Source organism: Eurytemora carolleeae, unplaced genomic scaffold, assembly GCF_000591075.1.
Source record: "Eurytemora carolleeae unplaced genomic scaffold, Eaff_2.0 scaffold714, whole genome shotgun sequence".
In the NCBI taxonomy this organism is placed as follows: Eukaryota; Metazoa; Arthropoda; class Copepoda; order Calanoida; family Temoridae; genus Eurytemora; species Eurytemora carolleeae.
Window position 1 is genome coordinate 39,331 of NW_019396623.1, and position 6,357 is coordinate 45,687.

Consider the following 6,357-nt stretch of genomic DNA (forward strand, 5'->3'; position numbering starts at 1 on the left):
CCTTTTTGGAGAATTGGAGTTCTGTTTTTTTCAAACTCTGCAATATGATTAAACGGTGCACCTTTTATCCTCCATTCTTGGTATATTTTCTTGTTGGGTAGGTATTTTGGCCATTTTTACCTCACAACCCTTAAATGTCAAGGGGATGGGGTTAAATTAATGTTATATAAGATAAGTAGGCTTTTAGGGTGCTACTGCTTCCCGCTCATCTTTTCAATTGTGAACATGTTCTCATTGTAACATTGAAAAAACAAAGAAAAAAATGATGCACAATTTTCAAAATAATTTGCGGATTTTCAAGATTTTAAAATTAAAAAAAAACTTTTAAATGAAAATCATTTAAATTTTTATCAATTATAAGCCTTCTCTTTAGAGATCCCACAAAAAATTTGGGCCCGATCGGTTCAGCAGTTTTGACGCTTATTGGATACATAAAAGAAAAGCAGACAGATAAGCCAAATTTATTTATAGATATTATATAAGATAATATTAACTCATGGGCCAATTCAGGAATTTGCTAGAGGTGAGCCAATTAAGAATTTTCTCACCATATATTCCATTGCTCCCGAAAATGCTACAGGGGGAGCAATTTTCCATCGCAAAAATAAGTAGTTTTTATGTGAACAAAAAATTAGAAAATTGTTGCCAGACGTTGTCGCCAGTTTTTTGTTGAACCAGAATTCCATAAAAATTAAATACAATGTAAAATATAATTGAGAATGGAGATTCCAGGGCCCGATCTTACATATATTTACAATCTCAGTTATACTGTGTTGGGCTAGGCACAAGGGCAGCTTCACGCTAGAGTTTACTCCTGTAGATCTCTAAAGAGATTTGCTTACACGGTAAACCGTGCCAGTACATTTCACAGTTCTCTAGAAAAATACATTTATTGTGCTTCGGAGTGTTTAAACATCAGGAAAATATTTAAATCATAGAAAGTGAGAATCAATGGTTTAAAAGAAAAGCATCATTTGTTCTACGTGAAAAATTCTCCCTTAATCCTTTTATACGTGTTTTCATCATGAAAGAGTGAAATAAGGTAAACAATTCGTGAAATTACCACGGATATATTTTGTAGAATTTGTAAAATAATTCTTATATAATTACTTTATATGTTTAAACATGCAGTAAAATATGTCCTTGAGTTTCTTCTTATTATACCCACTTAAAATACCATACAAGCTCTTTATTTAACAGGATTTAAATGTCATATATAAACTAACATACACTGTTCTTAATCTTCCCCCCCCCCCACCCCCGGCCCTTTCCATGGAACCCCTGGTTATAATTGGGAAAATGTCAACAAATGTCTTGTTTTTATTAGTATTGGCGTAAAGTAACGTACATTATTGCGTTAATGTTAATCATGACAATGATGCTAATAGATATTTAGTCATATTTTATTTTGAATTTTTCCGGTTATGACTTATGTTTCATATCTAGTTTTTCTGAAATATGTTAAATTCGTTGGTTGCAAGGTTGGTTGTACAGAAATAAAGATTAATTTTGGAATTCATACATACATGGGAGTCTAAATTATTTACAGTTAGAACACAAATTCAGAAGTAAATTGAATAAACCTGCGTCTAGAAAATAATATATCCACACTACACAATATTACATAACGCCATAATTTATTAGACAACGATTTTTGGAGCCCCCCTAGGCCCTTCCTCCCCCTTTCCTATCAATTTTGTACATGGAGCTCATATGTTACGATTGTTCAAAGTTGAACATGTGGCCGCAGCGTCCGGCCCCCTATTCTTTACTTGCCGCTGTGCTTGGCCCCCTAGCCTGTCCTAGCCGCAGCACTGGCCCCCTAGTCTGAAAATCATTCTCTAGGACAGACCCCAAAAATCCACCATTATAATATATCCCAAGATTGTTTTGATTTTTAATTAGATCAATTTTAATTTATGGGAAAACTATTCTTAACGTTGAGTTCATAATGCTTGAAATTTGCATGTCGTCTTTACAGTCTCATCCTTTGGGGTAACATTGTAATTAGATTTTCCATTAATTTCATTATTCAAACACAAATTTTTTAATTTTTCATATGTGTTCCCAAAAATTATGAATTACGACATGTCAGAAAAATTTAAATCCCTTTAAAGACGACATTTCATTTGAAAACTTCTTTTGTTTTTGCCTGCATTTCCCCCGGACCTGGGGTTTTAGTCTCGGTCAAACATTTCCAGAGGACTTCCCCAAATATGTCCTTAAACATTTCTGTAATATGTTCTGACGTAATCTATGTATAAATTTGGCTTGTCTGGGTGTTTGTATCCAATAAACGTCAAAACGGCTGAACGATCGGGCCCAAATTTTTTGTGGGACATCACGTGACCACAGGGAAGGTTTATGAATGATAAAAATTAAAAAAAATGTGTTTAAAGGTTTTTAATTTTGTAAAAAAATTTAAATTCTTGAAAATCCGCGAATTTTTTTTAAAAATCCGCAAAATTTTTTTCTTTTTTATTTTAAAATGTAAACAAAAAGAACATGTTCACAATTTAAATAGAAGATGAGCGCGAAGCGCCCTAAAAGCCTAGAAAGAAGGTCTCGAAGCGCCCTGAATTTCTAGTATATATAAATTTAGCTTTTCTGTCTGTTTGTTTGTATCCACTAAACGTCGAAACGGATGAACCGATCGGGCCCAAATTTTGTATGGGACTTCACCTGACTCCAGGGAAAGTTTATGAATGATTTAAATTTTAATAATTTGTGTTTAAAAGTTTTTTATTTTTGTAAAATTTTTAAAATGCGCGAAAAAAAATATGAAATCCGTGAACTTAAAAATTTTTTTTTTTTAACTACAAAGAGAAGATGCTCGCAGATAAAGCCTCAATTGAAAGTTGCAGTAGAAGATGGGGCCCTTAAACCCTAGTATATCCAAATTACAATGTTACATGTGGTTATTTACAATATCAGTTTCAACACCTTTATTTAGTCAAGGGTACTTAAAATGAAAAAGTGTAAAATCAGAAAATAAAGAACACATAAAATGGCACTGATTTCACTAAAAGATAAGCATTTTAGTCTAATTTATCACTACAATTTATAATTTTGTCAGACACATAATCACTGAGTTGACACTTATGACGTAGATACAACTGAACTGAGAGTGTACTCAATTGTACATGATAATCTATTTGTATGGAAATATGAAACAAACGAATTTTGTATTACGTCGATACAGGACTTCTGAGAAACATAATGTTGAGATAGGACTGTACTTGGCCCATGGGCTTATGCAATACACTGAAAATGGTGTTTTAAGGTCAAACTCAAAAAATACATAAATGGTTCCCCATAGATAAATAATACATCAGAGCTGGGAACTTTAGAATGGATAACCTTTAATCCTAACTACTTAATCCGAATATCCACTTTGGAAACTTTTTATTTTAGTCCTTAATCCACTCTTTTTCTCTCTCTTTGGATATCCTTACATTATTTTCTCCAATGAGAGTGCAGGAATAAAGTTCGTAAATTGTATTGACCAATGACGGCCTTGAAAATAAAGTCTATCACATGAGAAAAACCCGCAATTTCCAACAAATAAAAAATTTGTGGTCGGCCATTCTGTAAATTAATCGGTGAAGAAAAATATCTAAAAACAGGTTTGAGATTCTTTTGTAAACAATTAATAAATAAATGGGTGAGAAATTAAGTGAATGCCCTTCCAGTCAGGAAAACGAACCAATCTGGCGTTCTTAGGATCCAATTTGTTTATCTAAATATTTAATCTCAAGACTAACATAATCTCGAAATTATTTTAGTCTCGAGATTAGCAAAAAGAGAGGATTAAGCATTAATCCTGATCCACCATTCTAAAGTTCCAAGCTCAGATGTAACAAGCATGGATTTGCTTTACTTAATGGAGCATTTTTTATCTTTGCTTTGTGCGTATATTCGAACCACAGTTCAAATGTGTCGTCATATGATCGAAAATTTTAAATTCTTAAGAACTAAATTAAAATGAACGGAATTTCAGCGTTAGAACATTTGAAAAAGTTTGCGTCAGGTTAGTAAGAGGACGTTTTTGGACCGAGCGCTGACAACAAGATAGAAAAGGGGGTAAATACTGCCTTCTTGGGCCTTATGAGACTAAATATTTTTGAACGTAATCAAATTAACTAGACTTATAAGGATATAAATCACTTAAAGCATTAAAGGGGCAGACCGGCTATGTAAGGTAGTTCAACTGAGTATGCAGTGTTGTGGACAAATTCTTAAGGATTCACCTGAGACATTTAAAACTTTTTAAAGATCTGTAAATTCTGAGTTTGAGCGCAAAGTCGACGTTCAAAATCGTACTTTTGGGTGGATACGTTTTCAGAATTGTTTTTTTTTTATTATTATTATTAGATGCAGACGACAAAAAATGTAAACCAAATTCTCCAGTAAACTAATCAATTGTTTAGGAACAGGTTGAGGAAATAAAGATTAATTTTATCATCAAAAATAAGTAATATTATTCAATTATTAGTTTCTATAATCACTCATTATTCACAAGATTTCCTACAGATTTTCTGGAATTATTATTGAAAAGACGACCTTTGAGTAATTTTTAGAAATCTGCGAATAAATTCATAGAAAATAAGAAATTCAATACAATGATGAAACTAAATAATCTATTCTAGCATTGATTTGTTGACAAATTTCTTTTGAGAAATATGTTCCTAACTATTAGTTTACTGCAATTTTACTTAATTTTTCGTCGTCGTTATTTAAAAATAAAAGAAAAAACGATTCTGAAATCGTACCCACCCAAATTCATGGTTTTGAACGTCGACTATGCACTCAAACTCAGTAATTATACATCGTGGAAACATTTTATATGTCTCAAATAAATTCTTAAGAATTTGTCCACATCACTGCATACTCAGTTAACTACCTTACATAGCCGGTCTGTCCCTTTAAAACAAATTCTTGTTTGTAGGGACTCGATTGATTTTCATAATTTCTGCCAAAGAATAAAAGTTAAGTCCGAATGTGGAGAATTTATTCAGTCTTATTCTCATGGTTCCTTGCGGTGCACTTTACTTGCGGTGCACTTTACTTGTGTTCTTATCAAACTACATAGACTATTAAAAGACTTTATTTCAGCCAGAAACAGAAATTCAATCTTCAAAAAATTCTGTTAAGTGTTCTGTATGTAAGGACCAGCACGTTAAACTATTGTGAATTACACGTCAGATTGAAATCATATGTTTCCCATCAGAACTTCTTTAATTGAAGAGCTATTTAGAAGAACATGTTTTTTATTTCTAATATGAAATCGAATAAATATGATTTTCCCATAATATGCAGAATAATAACGCCTCACCGCGGAAATGCCTAAAAACTGACACTCCTCAAAAGTCGACATTTTTAAAGTTGTTTCCGTGATTTCTTTAATATTTTTGAGCCTTAGTTTTATATTGCTTGTTTCGGGCTGTTATTTGTTTAAAAATGTCTATTTTAAAATAGTTTTTCTTCTAAAAATTGATCGACTCTAAAACAATAGAAACCATCTTTACATCTATGTTTACTTTCTTAACTACAGAAGTAGCAAAGATATAAAACTGAAGTTTTAGCTTAAAAAAATTATGTTTATATTTTACGTAAAATACTTGCTATTCAGACAAAAAAAAACCTAGTGCCAACTAGTGAATAATCTCGTTTTCTGAATTTTTTCATGTTGCATAATTTGATTTTTTTTTTGTTAAACGAATTTTAGTATTTTAAATAAGATTAAATTAGCACTTAAACTGCTGCTTTTAATGAAACCCAACTCCATGTTTAAAGAAGTGTTTCATGTTTCTGATTTTGCCCAACTAAAAGGTCAACGACTTGCAAATTCTCAAATTCTGTATGTTTATATAACTCTTGTGGTAAGAAGGAACGAGTAAAATATATTGGATATTTTTTTTGCACACCCCCCCCTCTTCGTACGTTTTTTTATATGTAAAGGCTGAATTAGGACTTAAAAATTTGCGTTGCAAAAAAATTGTATTAAAAATCCTGCCAGCTTAAATCCCATTTTTTCCTTTCTAAACCCTAAAATGTTAAGTGAGAGAAAGATAAGGGGGTGATGGATGCAGGCCGCAGGGGGAGAGGTAGATGCAAAGGGGAAGAAGTGCAAGTTGTTATGGGTAGGAGTGGCTAAATACTAGGATGGGGTAGGGAGGAGGGGAGGGGACTTCTGTAAAGGGTAGGGGGGATGCCGCTTTAAAGGGTCAGGGTGAGCAGGCTGTTAAGGAGAGCTGTGGCTGGTGCTGGCTTTAAAAGGGAATGTGTGTGGGGGGCAGGTTGTGGAGGGTAGGGAGTGGGCAGGCAGTAAAAAGAAGGGATAGCAGGCAGTAAAGG

The 6,357-nt window shown here is 32.9% G+C and overlaps 1 protein-coding gene across 1 annotated transcript in view; it reads left to right on the forward strand.

The window, feature by feature from the left end:
• Positions 1–764: 764 nt before the first annotated feature.
• Positions 765–6,357, forward strand: part of LOC111706486 (uncharacterized) — a 15,332-nt gene continuing 9,739 nt past the window's right edge. Inside the window, exon 1 of the mRNA XM_023479371.1 lies at positions 765–1,042. The gene's annotated coding sequence lies outside the window, so the exon portion shown is untranslated. The remainder of the gene's footprint in view (positions 1,043–6,357) is intronic.